The following is a 17,220-nucleotide window of genomic DNA, read 5'->3' on the forward strand; positions in this document are numbered from 1 at the left end:
CAGCCTTCCAGTACAGATTAAAGGCACTACATTGACACAAAGAAAAAATGCAAAGCTTTGTCCTAGTTCATAAATACACCTATGATTAAGACTGCTAATGTGGCAGACAAGATACTGATAAATTAACTCAGGTATTTTACTATTTAAATCCTTATTTATTGTACTCCTGTTCTTCTGTTTCAGGGTTTTTCCCTGTAGCAGAGCCTGAAGAAAACAACGTCTGCTAATCTTGGATTAAAATCTACTTTTATGACTTGCTCAGACTAGACTGCCTGTGGAGGTTCAGGCCCACATAGTGGCTGAGCACCACACACTGCTCATTTGCTCCTGGAGGAGAAGCAGAGGCTCTACAGGTTGGGATAAGGACAGCTTACAGGCAAAATCACTGTGAATGGGGAATAATAACAGTCTGATTCAAATTTCACTTGCACCCAGTGATAATACAGAGTTACCTTACCAACCCAACAATGACAGAGTACTGCACAATGCAAAAGACCTACCTGATGTACTGGCTACACTCAGATTGCCCTGAAGACACCCAGGAGGGTATCTCTCTGAGCGGCCCCTTTTATAGGGGGGTGATGTCAGGTGGTGTGGGAACAGCCCAAGCTAACTCAGCTCACCTGTGCTGGCTGCTTGGGGAGGTTAACTCTGACCTGGCCAGAACCAGGACACTGCCTGAGATGGGGGTGCACATTCCAGTAACTGATTCTACAGATGAGAACAAAACTCTCAAAAAAAAAAAAAAAAAAAAAAAAAAAAGGATGACCAGGGTGCTGCTACTGGTAATGGCTAGAATAGCTGTGGCAAGATTTGTCATTTACTCTGGTTTGGTTCTGAACATGTGTCATGCAAGCAGCAAGAAAGTAAAGGTATTCAGTTATGATATTGCAAAAAGAACATTTTAAAAGCAAATGCTATTGTAGTTCTGTGAAAACAACTGCTGGGCACACCAAAAGTAGCTGGGAATTACCTGGCTTTGCATGCAAGACACCACAGTCTTCTTTGAAAAGAAAGTATGGCATGTAAGGATTTCGTTGTGCAATAATTTTTTTTGTAGATTTCAATTACTTCTTATATCTTTTAAATTAAATTCAGGCACATATTCTAATTAAAAATGTGATTCTTGGGTTTAGAATACATATTAAAATATTTTAAACATGTATTTGTTGTATTTCAGATCAGAGTACTTGTGGCATATGGTGTGTTTGCAAATATTTGTCAGCAGGGTTAATTTTCCAACTATTTTAATACATCTTTAACAATTGGTACATTCTAATATGAGACTTAAGTCTTTTAAGTGCGTGGTTAGTGCATTATCAGTTTGGGGGGGCTTGGGTCATATCTCTAATTCTGCATTTCCACACCTGATGGATTTATAAAATTTCATGGACACAGCATGACACATAAAATTTATGATGTTAGTCTAACAATTTTTTCATTGACTATTAAAATTAATTCAAAACTTGGATTCCATCTTTAATACATACTGTGTCTTGAAATATGTGAATAAAGTGTAAATAGGGATTTCTGTATGCATAATTCTGCACTTGTAATCCTCCTTTAAAAATTATTTCCTACACCATAAATTCCACTGAATGTTGTTAGGTTGCTTATTTAAGGTATGGTTCTCCAAAAGACATGTAGTCACATTTGCAAGATTATCCAGCCTAATTACCTTTGCACTTACCTTTCTATCTACCTATCTCATCTTAGACATTTCTAGGGACCTAGGACTTGATATCTAGAAGCATCTACTTGCAAAGCTATTTTTTCAGGACATTGAATTTTACTATAATACAAATCATTACCCTGTAGGGTTTTTTTCCCCCTTTTTTATGTCATACACTCAGTCCTCCTGTATAGCACATTGGCCTATGCAGATTTCCTCACCATTTATTGCAGCAGTACATCGTACCCCAAGTATAGAAGACCTAAAAAATGGCCTATTTTTGTAGATGTGCCAAAGAAAGAAAGGAAAACATAATGGAATTTCAAAACATGCTTGAGATCTGCACAGTGATTCACCAGTTATTTTTATATTGGAAACAGAATTGATCTGAAAATTAAGTATGTCTCATAGGTCACAGGTGCGTGTTCTTTGCAAACATTTGTCAGGACAGGAGAAAAGGAGAAAAAAAATACTGACATCTTAATCTACTATTTACCCCATCCTTCATGTCTGCATTTTGTAGCATAGAGTCAAGTAGAACACAGGAGGCAAAAAAACCTGAGAACAGCTGTGATAGATGTGTTGTGTAGATCTTAGGTTTGGGTGTGTGTATTTTAAAAAAACTAACAACATTCCTAATATTGACTGCTTCAGACTATTTTGAAAAGGTTTTTGAAGGTTACAATGTAATTAAAGCAATTGGACTAATATTACTTATATGTCATTACTTAAGAAGCAGCTGTTCCACCTTCAGCTTCGTTGGTTGGACCACATAAGATTTTCACCCCATAACACTGTGTCTTTGTCAGTGCAACTTTCCTCTTTCTAGGAAATTGGAGACCAATAATAACATAAATTTAAAGGAACCATCCTCAAACCTTTAATGAACTGAAGTTGCTAAAGGCACTGTTATTCTTTACACTTGTAAGTAACATTACTTGCAAGTTCCACTAGTTTTACCTGATCAGAAATTTAGCCCATCTTACAATCAGAATAAAAGCACAATTGTGCCTAACTGGTTCATATTATTTTACAGGAACTCATATTAGTTCCTTGAGAAACTGACATATAGCACTGGTAGAATCCAGTTAAGCTAAGTAGCAGTTTAACAATTCTAGAGAATATATGAGGAGAAAATGTAGAGTATCACCGTAGCTGTAGGACTGAAGAAAATAGAGCATTTCCCTGATGCCACTAGCAGCAGGAAAAGGGTACTGGCCTATTAAGGTTTATGCTTCTAGGACAGGGCTAGTTTGGTGAACGTAAAGACCACCCAACTGTGCTCCATGTATCATTTGCCAACTACAGTTTCATAACAACCATTTGATAAATGTAAAACCTGCACTGTAAGAGATTTATATTATCTTTATAATTTTTTTTCTCCCTATGAATCCCAGGACTCGTTTATACAGGGCAGTTCATGTGGAGTAAGCTACAGTAGAATAGTTAAGCAGGCTGCTTAATTAATATGTCACTCAGATGATATCATGATACAAAAAGATTAAGCAACATCTTACCTTATCTAGGGAGTTAGTGTATTGTTGCTGGTTCAAAAAGAATTTTGTTCTTAGTCTTCTGTGAAGCAGTTTGCCTTTATAGAGTAGTTCAAAGCCTATTCTGCAGTCAAATACATATACATATATATTTAAAAGCTAGTCTCCTTATCCGTTAAGCAGATGATGTTTTTTAAGTTGCCATTAAGTTCTTGATCTGATAAATCTCAGTACAGATGTTTAACTTCTATAGAGGCTTATTACTAATGATATAAAGAAATATTACTTTAAATCTCCAATTGTTTAATGAGATGAGTCCTTCTGCTTGAGTTTAAAAATGAGTTGGCTAAAAGTTTTGAATGTTTCTGTCCTTCATTGGTTTTTTTATACCATTACTGTACCCCTCCTTACACACACAACATTTAATGTTTCTCTGCACATGGAATATTTTGTTTGCACTTATTTTTACTACTAGCATCTGAATATCCCCTGTTTCTGCTCCTCTCTTATCTCATGCCATTATTGACTCCTATATGAAGACACCTCTGCAAATACATAGCTAAGTATTTTATGTCCTAAAAATTGTCCTATAATGAATTTATCTATAGTTAAAATTATTGTCTTTAATTAGCAAGTTAATGAACTCAGATATATACCTGCCTAATCCTAATCTTTGTTTAAAATTAACAGAGGGCATGTAATAATTTTGTGTGACATCAATAAAAAATCAACTGTCTTGTTTGTTGATTAAATAGTATGAAAATGTCTAATCAAAACCTTTGGGTATTTTATTTTACTACCTATATGGTCGCTTCTCGGCAGTGAGGTAAGATAATTTACTGTTTTTACAACTACAATCGACGCTGTTAAACACATTCCAAAACAAAAGAAAGCTTTCTTTTTTATGGTGACAGAATTTCATAAATTACTGGAGGAGAGCTTTATTTACATATGATTTATGTATGTATATTTGTATAATGCTTTTTAAGGACAGTGTAAATATTTTTTTCCCATAGTCAAACAAAGCCTGGACATGTGGAAGCCAGATTATAATCTTTTACAAACAATATTTGCCTATGTTTAAAACCTTTGATATCCACAGTTGGTAATATGCTCACGCGCATGCGTGTGTGCGTGTGTCTCTGTGTGTGTGTGAAACATTGTGACACCAGTCATACACTGCTGTTATCTGGCATGGCATTACTGGGCGAAATATTTGAAGCCCCTTATTCCCAATTCTAAATTATGTTTAGGCACTGTTGTTGCTTCAACCTTTAAAATTTGAACCCCGAGCCTCGAAGACAATTACATTGCGTGAAATTCAGGAAAAGATTTTGGCTTCAAAAAAGGAATTTTTAAGATTTCATAACATTTTTACAAAAATACATAGCTGCTAAGAAGTCATATGGAATGTAATATTGTTTTGGATCTTTTCTATGGAGTTTTAAAGCAAGACACATGCCTGTTAGCTTGCTTCCAAATTATGTCATCAGCCTACAGCAATGTGCCACGTCAGAAGTCCCTTTTTGTCTTGGTTATAGAGCTGACCAATAGAACAAGAATTTCACTTTGCAAAGCCAGTTAAATGCTCTTATAAACATTGAACATCCCCTTAAGTGTATGAGTAAGGCCTCTCTGAAAGGGCTTAATTTTTCATCTCTCTGATGACTGTAGTAAAGTAAAAAATGAGATGCCATTCAATCTGTAAAGTGAAGGGATGTCACTGTTATTAAAGCAGAGTTATGATACCTGGACTGGAAATTTGGAAGAGCTTTATAACCATCAGTGTTGTCCCACTGCGTCTGGAACAGTTTTCAGTAAAAGTCTTTGGAACAGAAATTGCCCAACGATGATGACAAGCCGACTTTACAACAGACTGCATGGCATGGCTGCACTACGGGACCGGACACAAGTACCTCACAGAAATTCCTTCATTTGCTGCTATGGAGACAAACTTCAAGTTAGGACTGCTTCAGCACTTAAAAAGATAACCATGGACAGTTCGAGGTATTTAATTAATTGAAATATAAAGCCTACTTCTAATTCTTACAGGTTTGACTGCCTCGTTTTTTTAAGTATATATAGAAAATATAGAACAATCATATAAGAAGTTAGAAGGTGGTCTAGAAGGTACAGCCAAAATTTCCCTAATCACAGCTCATAGAAGAGAGAGCTCTTTTTTTTTTTTTTTTTTTCATTAGGAGCACATTCATTTGCTTTGGACTGTATAAGGCTTTTATATTGCTGTCTATCATCACAAAAGCTGAACAGCTGGATAGGAAGGGACTTTCCTATGAATGAATGAATTGCTAGACAGATACAGTACTCTAGCAGTCCTGCACAGGAAAGCGGGGCCAAAATAATGCCCTGCAGCTTTTTAAGAAAGTGTTTTAAGTAGTGTTGAATGCACAAAGATCAGAGGAAGAAGCAAAGGGACATGTTTACTTTCTGGCCTTCATCAGTGCTGAGAAAGTTGCAGAGAATTGGTCGTATTTGAGTTAGTTACATACTCAAAATATGTGATACTTCTTTACACAGGAGAAACTACTGTATCAGCAAATGTTGCTCTTTGTGCTGAATGTGATGTAACGGGTTGGAAGTGAGGTCAGAACCTGGTAGTCCGAATACATATTTTCAGAAGAAACTACAGATAGATAGTTCATATGTAAATGCTTTGTATTTGCAAGTACAGTCTGTTCTTTCAACTCATTAGCTCATACTTTATGCTCTGCCAAATTGCCAATTATAATACTCAAAAAAATATAATCCTAAGAAAATTGTAGGGAACAGTGACATTCATAACAATAGATTAATGCCAAGTATTTTGGTATCAGCTGAAGGATATACGCACTTTGAGTTGAAGGAGGTAATGAGTCAGAAGATTTGGGGTTATCCATTTTAGTACTATTTTGGGGGGGTTTCTTTCCATTTTCAGTTTGTATTAATTTTAATACCATAGACCAGAGTATTTCAATGCAGATTTCACACTATGGGAAACGCACTTCGGAGTTCCATTCAGGGAACTCCAATTTTTGTCATCAGCTTCAGGCATTTCTCTGGATGCTATTTGCAAAGATACTGAGGGCTCTTGATTTCCCATGGTTTCAATGAAAGCATCAGGTTTCTGCATTTCTTTTGTACATTTTTCAGATCAACAAGAAACTAAGTGTGTACCCTCATATCAAAGTTAAACTGAAGACTGATTGCACCGTTTAAAACTGGACTCTAAAAAAAACCCACTTAGCCACCAAAATCTAGGCCTATCTCATGCTTTCATCAAATCGCAAAGCACTCACTGATGTCAGTATTCATCTAGCTACTGAATCCTGGATTTTGATTTTGTTAAAAATAAAGAACATGCAGGGGCAGCTTTGCAACCTAACACAAACATACGTATTTTTGGTTCACAAGAAACAGCCCTTTGTAATACAGAACACTATATTGTTTGACTACCACAATTGGCAAGAATTTGCTCTGTGGGTACTTTGTAAGCATTATTTCAATCTGTTTATGTTCATGCATGTATAGAGGCTTACAGTCTCATGAAAACACAAGCAAAACACTGAACTGCAAAATTCCACTTAAGTTAACAAAGCTACATGTATCTATACTTGATACAGATCTGGCCTAAGGATTTTGTCTAGGAAGGCCTGATAGGATGCCCACTAAAGTCAGTGAGGCGACCAGAAGAAAATAGTCAGACTGTATAATTACACAATTACAAACTATCTTGCGGGAGAAAAAGGATATTTTTCTTTCCAGGCATCACAAAAGTACTAGATGAGGGATATTTCCAGTTGTGTGGAAAGGTTTGGAGAAGATTCTGTTTTATCCACACCACTCAATCCACCCTTATGTCAAGCACCATCTGTAGAATCCGTACTCATATAAATAATATAGGGCCTCATGTTTTCTTCAGTGATTTTTAAACCTCTGCATTTCTCTTGAAAGTTGAAGAGGAAAAGATAATTTTAGAAGCCTGATTTTGCCCTGTTCTACTAGTGTGTTTTTCATTCGTGGAAACAGAATTGTTTTTAAGTGAAAGAAAATGTAAGGTTATAACGAGTTGACATGAATTTCGGACTTACCTTTGTCAGTAACATTAAATGGGTGGTATTGAACATTTCCCATGAAATCAGTATAAGGAAAAAATTAAAGTCGTGTTACCCATAAGAATATTGCATATCCAAGAGACTTGTCAAATTTACAATAATTTAATTGCTATAAATCAGACAATACTTTAAAAGTCTTATATTGTAAATCATCTGTTTCTAAGTTAATAAGCCTAATAGAATGAAGGATCTGGTTTTCATAAGAATTTCTCCTATCTGAAGCAAAACATCTCACTGCTCATTTGTGCAGGGAGATACAAACCACAGTAGGCAGTCACCGATGTAATGTAATCAAGTAGAGAAGAAACAGTTATTGAAATAGCAAAAATTCTACTTGATAAGAAATAGTTGTATTGCATTTCTTTCACACTCATGCTATTGAAAAGCTTGCACAGTCACTATATACATCCAGACTACGGCAACAGAGATCATCACAGATAGATAGTGCAATCATTGGGTACTACATAAGCTACTCAGTCTAGCAGCGTACTCTCAACACCAGAGCAGCTCTACCATCATCACACTTCATACAATCCACAGACTTTATGAAGTAGTAAAATGGTTTTGCAGAACAGATTACAAACTGGACAAAATTTTCGTTTAGCATACCATCATAGAAAAGTTTATGATTTAAGTGTGTAAATTTTCAGTGCCAACAAGTGAACACATTTATTAATAATACTGAGCCATCTTTCTTATGACCTGAAAGCTGGTGATGATTTTTCCAAACAGTAGCCAGTCCTGCCTTGAAGCAGTCCTGTGAGATACTATTATTATGTCTCTACACAAGGAGAGAATATATTATAGTCTTAAATGTAAGCCATACCTGCAAGATCTCTGGGAGAGGTAAGACTAATAAATCAGCATCAGAATTTATTTTTCTTGGTGACTGGCAATTTAAAGGTAAATCTCTCTTATATAAGGGTAAATCAAACCAGCTTCTTTGTTTTGCATATGGATTTATGGAAGTTTCATCTTCACATATGGTAGTTTCAACTTCTTTTATATTCTGATTAATTTTTAAATTCCTGTTTATTTTAAATCCAACTAAAAAGCTGCTTCTAAAATATATATCACACATAGCCTATTCATGTCCTTCCTCACAGTCTCTACAGTTCATAACTGAGGAATGAATCGCTAAACCATACTATTATTTGAATTTCATTATATAGGAGAAGATGAAAGACAGAATAATAGGTTACTGGAAAATTAAAGAATTTTAAAAAAGATCAGACCATGTTAAATTAAAAGTAAAAGACATCAAAGAGAAAATATCAAACTCTGAAATAAAAATGATTGATGATAACTAGGAAAGCTATCATATGTGTATCTTAATAAGACATGAAACTGAAAAAAAAATTATAAAGCACTAGGGCAAAATGAGTGAGATTAAGTAATGAGAGATAAACCTGCTACACTTCCAAAAGATGCAGGTAGAAGCTAAAGAAATAACAACTATTTTAAGCATCACAGAAAAAGCATGGAAATTATTGAGCGTGTGAAGAGACTGTTCTATTGTGCAAATAAATTTGGGGGAAACATTAATGAAACTATTAAAACAAGTTATTTTGTGACTATGAAAAAATGCTTGTCCTGATTTCAATGTGTAAGAGGAGCAGTTGCCTGCAAAAAATATGCAACTGGAAATGCTACACAAAGCAAAATTAGCCATGAAAAACTGTAATTCATTATTATTATTATTTGGAGGAGGGGGGGGATTTATATAGAGAAAATCACTGATTCTAGTAAGTCTGCTCCCATTTCCCATCATTAGCAGCAGACAGGGATGTGAAAATGTAGTGAGGTGGTGGCTCTCAGCTGTTAAGCTCTACAGCCCCGGCAGTCACTATTACTTAATCCTATACTATGATCAGCATTGCTGAAGAACAGTTTAATAAGCAGCATATCCACAAGAAGAAATACGGTATCTCAGAAACTTCTAGCCCCAAGTGGGCCAAGAGCAAGACACCAAATCCAGATTCCACATGTGGAATTCCCCCGGCAGGAAGTCTCTGTCTAGTGCACAAATAGGACTGTAGCTCTCTTCTATTTGATGTGAGCCTTTTTTCTCTTTGTCACAAGTGATGTCAACATCTTTTGCCAATACCAGTTTGATCTTATTTTGGTACTTTTGATTAGTGGATTAAGGAAGGATGAAACAGCAGCTTCACTCAACCTTACAAATAAGGAGAATCTCAGATTATTGTCAGAGAGTTATGGTTTTTTGTACTGCAGTTTCCACCTCTAAGGATAATACTTCTCTTGCTTCGCAGGACTGCAAATGAAGAATGATTACGATGTTGTGATGATGAGGAGATAATGTAGACTCAAGAAAGATGCTAATCCAAATATCTTTGAGCATAATTTATAGCCTTCAAGGGGTTCCACATGTGGAAGTGTTGGCGAACAAAAATATTAGATTATTTCATTTAAGGGAGCTATTTCAGTCATGTGTTATCCATGCGAAGCAAATTATTTGGTGAGGAGACTACTTTAAATGCTCAATTTTATATGTTTTATCTGTTGGGGGTGTTTTTAATTACTATTTCAGCTACCAAATTAATGATCTGTAGAAACAGTGAACAGTGCAATGGGAATTGTGAACCAGGCCATTGACAGCAGAGGAACAAACTTTTCCAGATGATAAGCATTGTGAAAAGCTAAAGAAATTGGCTAGAGGGAAGAAGCCAGCCTCAGCAGGTGTTTCACTTCTGCATGCAAAAGAAATAACAGGAATAAATGTATTAAGTGCATGTCTAAAAATGTCTAGTGCTGAAAAAGAGGACCAGTGACTACAAAACATTTTTTCCTGAATTATTGAAAAAATGGGTTTAAATTTTAATCTCCTCAAGAAGAAACACAAGTTTATTAAAAATACCATATTAAGCATAAACTATCTGACAAAATACACTCCTGGATTTCATAAATAACTCTTCACCCTTATTGTTTCTTGTCCTTGTGACAAAATGTATTGTCACTTGAGTAGTGACAATACAAAGCATTTTCAAAAATATGCTGTGTATTCATTCAATTAAACTTTTCAGGTTAAATAACAAACCACAAAACCCTGGAACATTTTTTCTAACTCAGATAACTCCATGTGCTGGAGTGTTGGCACAACCAAAACTGCAGCACAGGGTCAGGAACAAGTGCCTAGAAACAGAATCCTCTAAAATTGGCTATCTCGCTTGAGAGAATAAAGAATCTCATCTGGGTGTGCAGGTAGGAAGGCTATATTAAACAAAGATTCTGAAATAGCACTATGATACTCATGCTCTAATACAATTTGTAAGTGGGACTAAAATGCCAGCATAACTCACTCAATAGAAATAAGAAAAATAAAGTATCTCTGGCATGTCACAGAAATACTGAGGAAAAAAAAGAAAAAATCTAGTATGGCTCTTAAAATCCCTTTCTTATGCATAGAACTGAATAGGGAAAAAAAACCCAGAATGCCTTTAAATACTTAGAATTTATTTGCATTGACCATCACTGAGAGAGCAGAGATAATAGATTTTTTTTTCATGCTCTCCCTTTGTGTGTGTGTGTGTGTTTGAAGGGACATCTGCAAAGTTATATTTATAGAACAAAATAATGCACTATTGAAAGAAAAAAATCTAGATATGTGTGTAGCAATTTGTGAAGTGACACTGACAAAATTAGCTGTCCAGAAAGGATAATTTGTTCTGGTTTGAGTAGACCTATCACAATCTTTAAAAATATAAATGTATGTTGAAGACTTCTGGATACATACGTAAGAGAGAAATATGGATTGTTTGAACTTTACCAACATGGGAAGGTATGAAAGGTTTCTTTATTGTCTTTAAAACTTTTGACGAACTTTGGCCCAGTACAGCATCCTGGCTTCTCAGCTCTGCCATTTTGTTACCTTTTCTGTTATCTTCCCAAAGGTGTTTACACATCCACACTGTAAAACAAAGTGGGACTTGATCTTGCAGACAAATAATGCATCAGAGAAAATAATGTTTTTTGAATTGGTTGCACTTCTACCTGCTCCAGCACACTGAAAGGAAACGGGAGGAATGAGCAGCTCAGGGACGCAGATTATTTAAACCAGCACTGCTGCCATTGCAGCACAACCTCAGTCACATTGAATATTGGTTGAACATTAATTGATACCAGAATGATCACTGGAAGGGACCTTAAAGATCACCAAGTGCCAACCCTCCTGCCATGGGCAGGGACACCCTCCACTAGCCCAGGCTGCCCAAAGCCCCATCCTGCCTGACCTCGAACACTGCTCAGAAAACTAAGAGAAACTAAAAGGAGAATATTCAAACATCATCCAAAACCTGGGTATTCCTTTGATGACATGTGGAACTGATAACTGTACTGAAAGCAAAGCTGAGAATGCCTCTACAGGAAGTAGAGGTCCAGCTGAGATGAGGAAAGGAGTTATATAATCCTTGGGGGAAAAAAAGGGGGAAAGGAAAGAGGAAAAAGAAAAAAGAATTACCTAACAAGAGTACACAGTATCTTGATTTGTCTAAAGCCACCTAAAAGCTTACATTTTCAGTGGCTTAGGGTGAAATTATTAGAACTCTTCCCTATTGACTCTGTGACTTAATAGTTGCTGGAGACCTTACGTATTTTGTGACACAAGATGCCTTGACCTGGATTTATTAAAATTTTTAATCTATGCCTTTTAAAGCTCTAAGGAAAGACACAATAAATCTTGCACTTTTCTTGTACAGAATGGTATGCATGTGTGGTGTGCATGCCTAAACCAAAAAGAATAGTTTTACTGATCAGGTTTAGCAAGTAATGATACATATTAACTGCCAAATAATAGGACACATTCTTCTTTCATTGAGCCCTTATTTATCTTTAAGAAATCTGCCTGAAAGGAAGGTTAAAGATTCTCCTGCTATTAATTGTCTGTCTTTATGTATGTTTATAGAAAATAATAACGTGCTTTATGGAATTTTATAACAAACATTTTTTATAAAACCAACATGGCAACTTTCTACTCTATGTAAAGTTAAAATGAATATTGGAGGTTTTTTTACCATAATACTGATGTAATTAACATGTGAAGGATTAGCTGCTATGGCATTGGATGCTATAGAAACCTGTTTATACAGATAGTTAGAGACCTGAAGAGAGCTCTACCACATGACTGTCCAGGGCATGCATATGAACAGCTATGCTAGGTTTCTGCTCAAAGCTGTGCCTTGAAGAAGCTCATCTTTCTTCACAGACTACAGTGAGAAGTGGTGAAGATTTAGCCTAAGCTATAATTAGCCACTGTGAATTCCCCATTAGGACCAATGCACAGCGAACATTCTATCAATTTCAGTGGAACCTGAGTCAAATTTCTAGTCCATCCTCTGCTAATACAGTATAATTTTTGAATTATACTGTATAATATTCTCACTTTAAGAATTCTGTTCCATATCTTGCTTGGTAGAAAAAGTTTCATAACCTCAATTAATAATTCTAATTTAAAATTTAATTTTAATATTCAATATATAAATCTGCTATCCATAAATAATTCTAAAATGTTAATGAAATAATGTATTTTCCAATGTAAAACAGACACATAAAATATGGTTGTATCTGATTTTGGAAGACGATCTCTGAATACTCACAGTATCATCATTATTTGGAAGAACCTGGAAAAATAGGTAATCAATCAGCCACAATGCAGTATTGAAACTGATGGATAAAATCTTCAAGTGTGATTACTTTTGAAATTAAAATAACTTACTTGTTACACCTGAAATATCAGACAAGGAAATCAATGCACAGAAGTTGATTAAAGAATAGTCTAAAATGTTTCATACAAAGCAAAACAAATCTGTGCAACCATCTAAAATGTGAAAAGGAGGTATTAAGAAATCTTGGGAAACCATGTGAGGTAAGAAATTAATATGGAACACAGAGAAAACATAGAGCCTGCATGTATCAAAACACCTGAGCTGGCTTCTAAGTTAAAGGTTTTTACTTAGACACACTATGAGACTCAAAAAGGCAGCGAGATTGTCCTAACAAGAACAGTTTTAAAGTTGTGATTCCACAGGCTTTGTCTTAGTTCAGTAGCATCTTTCCCCTCGTACCCTTCTCTTTTCTCTGTTTTTCACCCCACATAGCTCTCATGCAGCTGTTCATGAAGCCATGTAAACTGAATCAGTGAACTCATCCAGTGCAGAAAATAACTACACAGGACAGGGATGAACCACTGACATGTGGCAGAAAGAGCCTGACCCAGCACTCTTACTGAGAGAAACAGAAGAAAAAAACGTGGCCTAAATGAGCAAATAATTGTTTCATGTGCTATTCAAATAAAGTGCTCGGTCTTCAGTGAACAATTTCTATACAAAGCAAATAGAAAAAAACATTTAGTTTAGCTTCCTTGGGAGAACTCATTTATCACTCTACAAACATGGTGTATACTCAAACCTTTTGACTTAGAAGAGGTAATATTGGGTTTGTGCCAATATTATATATTTCCTACTTTTTCAATGGGGAAATTAAAGCCAATTTTTACATTGGCCTTCCAGGTCTGTAATACGCTGGTCTGGCACAAAGTTGATATTTGAAATGGATGAGTACTTTCTCCTGAGCTAAATCTGAATCTTAATAGGAACAAAACAGGCTAATTTCAGTTGCTAAACCACACTCCTATTAGTTCTTCAACCCTGAGGGAAAAAAGCAGGGTGAAAATACAATGAAAATTATTCAACATTGATGTCTGATCCTTGGAACCTGTAGAAACTTGTCTTTTAACCCACCTTGTGGCAAGCAAAGCCTGAAGAGTAAGTACAAGTGAAAAGGGACAAATCATCTGCAACATGGGTACTCCAGACATCAGAAAAGTTTGTGCTTATCTCAAATGGGCATGTAATTCATAAAGATGGAACACGAAATTACCTGTCACTGAACCTTCCTTCTCCCTTCCCCCAAGATGCTTCCATTTTGCCTTTACAAGGAATGTTGAGATGTCCTCTTGTTTTCTATTTCTCAGGGAAAGGGAGAAGAAAAACAAATGAGGCACATTTTAATTTTATTTCTTTTTTTTCTTATCTATTTCTAAAGACTTTCTTCTAAAATTTTATGTGTCTGCAGACTATACACAGAAAACTGTGGGGCCTCCTGTAAGCAGAGATCAGTGACTGCAACACTATACTGTGAAATGTTTGAGGATTTGCCGACAAAATTATTTTTTAATTTAATTATTCTAATAAAAATGCTTTCAATAAGGTTAATAAAAACATTCCCGATAATTTAGTGGGTAGGAAAAATTAAAAATATTTTAAATTATCTGGAAATAACGCTAATATAAATGAAAGCAGGAAAAGTATGGGAGAGAATTTGGATAACCAGGCTAGAGAAATTGTATGGAAAAAAGAGAGGAGCTTGGTCAGTGATCATTACATGTCCCTCTGGACAGTAAAGAATGATGAAGAACACATTTATGAATTCACATCACATTCTATCACAGATACTGTTGTATTGAAAATATATAATATATACGGGACACTTCATTTGCTCAGGAGAGTGCCTTGCTTTTCCCACCTGAAATCATGACAATAACGGTATCACCAAAATCAAAGAACCTACTCCTCTCTTAAGTGGCTATGATGCCACAAGCTATACTGAACTGATGATGTATTAATACAAGGTAATGCACAGAAAGTCAGTAAAGAAAGACTTTTAAACCTGCCCAACTAGCGAATTTAGGGAGAATAGGTAATAACATGCAAAAAAAATATTCCGTTAATGGCAGCCTGTGAGGGCCCAGTTCCTATCTTGGAAGGCTGAGACTATGAACCTTATGTTTCACAGTTTTTAGTATTCTGGCATTCTTTACATAAAAAGACAAGACAACCAAGATATACCTGCTCATACATAACCTGAAGCAATACTACTGTCAAACAAGTACTACCCAGAACAGAGATTTATACAGCAGTTACATATCAGGAAGAAGCTGAAGAACACATTAAGTCTCAAGTGCTCTGCAGCTACGTGCTACATGTTTATTTTCCCAGGAACACAAACTTGGTAACCACAGCATAACAGTACCTAATGACGTCTGGTCCCTTGTCACCACTGGTGTTGTGAAGGCAGAGAGCTGTCTGCCAGCAAAGAAATTCTCATACCAGAGGGATTCTCTAATGTCAGAACTCAGTTGCTTTGCCAGCTCACGCAGCTAAACAGAATGGCTGAACACAAGTAAAAAGTAATAATGTACAAAAAAGCCTTAGTTAAGCATGGTGAAAAAAAGTAGCAGCTCTATATCATGCTCTGTGTCACTGCTAGCATGCAGCCTTCCCTTAGGAAAAAAAAAGGCAGTAGAAAACTGAGGCAGTCAAACCTCAGTGACATGTGGGTTGGAGGCCCACCCTCAGATTAAGCTCAGAAGCTGCCTGTTTTCACCATCCTGAAATGGTGAGACCTGAGGATGTCCTCCTGCATCATGCTTTGGCAGCCAAAAAGCTGCTCCTTGAAATATTTGCCACCAAATTCATTAACTGAGTTGCTAAATGATTAGAGTGAATATAATAACCATTTGGTTTTTGATAAGTGTGTTAATTATCTGAAAAAAGAATAGTTTTATCAGGAGTTACTATAAACTGTTTTGGGAGGTCTGAAGATGACAAACTATAGCAGCTGTTTGTAGGATCATATAGTTTTAAATTTATGCAAAGGTAATAGGATGCATATCTGTAATCACAGAAGAGATACATCTTTGTGATACATTTGGAGGGCTTGGGATAGGACTACAGAGGAGATTACCAAAGGACATTGTAACTACAACTCATAGAGGCTAACTATAATCCTTGATAAAACAGCCTGTGCCCTGGGCACACAGGATGAAAAGCTCACCTATCTCTCTCTGGAAGCAGGTTTGTCCATCTGCAGGTTCCTCCCTCGCAGCACAGCTATTCTGTAACACAAAGGTGGAAATTCTGCTTCATTTCACCAGGGTGATGCTTGAAGTTAGTAGCAGTCTCTTGTCCCCATGTTTGTACAACTGAGCTGACCTCATCTTGTCCCCAGAAAACTTTCAGCAGTATGTGTAGATATTTTACGTAGGAATTTAATGAATGGATTTCCATCAAATAGAAACCATCCAACAGAGGAACAGCTTGTATAAAGCTATGCACATATCTGCCGTCATCACAGACCACTTGGGCTTTGCTCTCATGGTTACCATGATATCATCACAATCCCTCAGAGTGCGTACTGCCTTCTCTCTCACCATGAAATGTCAATTATTAATGCCTGTTATCATAACAACACATCATCCAGAAAGGCTTTCTGTTTTCTCCGTATATATCTTTAAATTAAAAGAATCTCTTATAATTTCTAATAGCAAAGTGCTTGTAGAAAAAGAAACAAAACTGTTTGCAGATGTCCGAAAGAAAGTATTTGCCTCTCCTGAATTAACTGGTCTGCTAAATTCACAGCAAGTGGAGTGCTTATTTATCACTGGAGGAGGCAGGTGGGAAACGTTTATACAGGCTAGACAACTGGTTCTGTGCCAAAACAAACAGGTGCAGATTTTATTGATGCAACAAACAGGGAAACAAAACCAAACAAATACACAGTTGATGGGGTATGTTTCTGTGCCACAGAAACAGTACCCATGAAGTAAAACAAAAGATCTTCTGCTTCCTGGTAACACTTTCAAAGTTTGGACTTCCCCTCTCCTTTTTAATTCTAAAATGAAGGATTACACCCCGGGGATTTTAAGGAAGTTGTCCTACAACAGGTGTTCCAATATACCTGAAGGAAATTATTTGGCATATTTAGATCATCATGCTTCTTGGTGGTCTGACCGCAGAGAGGAGCCTGACTTACGTGCTGGTAGTATAAACTACCTTAGCAGCATCTTCCCACTCACCCAGTGTTTAGATGATTGGAGGCAGGGGTTAGTGGGCACCACTGTGTCAGACCCAGAATCACAAATCAACCC

Source organism: Gallinula chloropus (genome assembly GCF_964237585.1).
Source record: "Gallinula chloropus genome assembly, chromosome: 4".
NCBI classification, from domain to species: Eukaryota; Metazoa; Chordata; class Aves; order Gruiformes; family Rallidae; genus Gallinula; species Gallinula chloropus.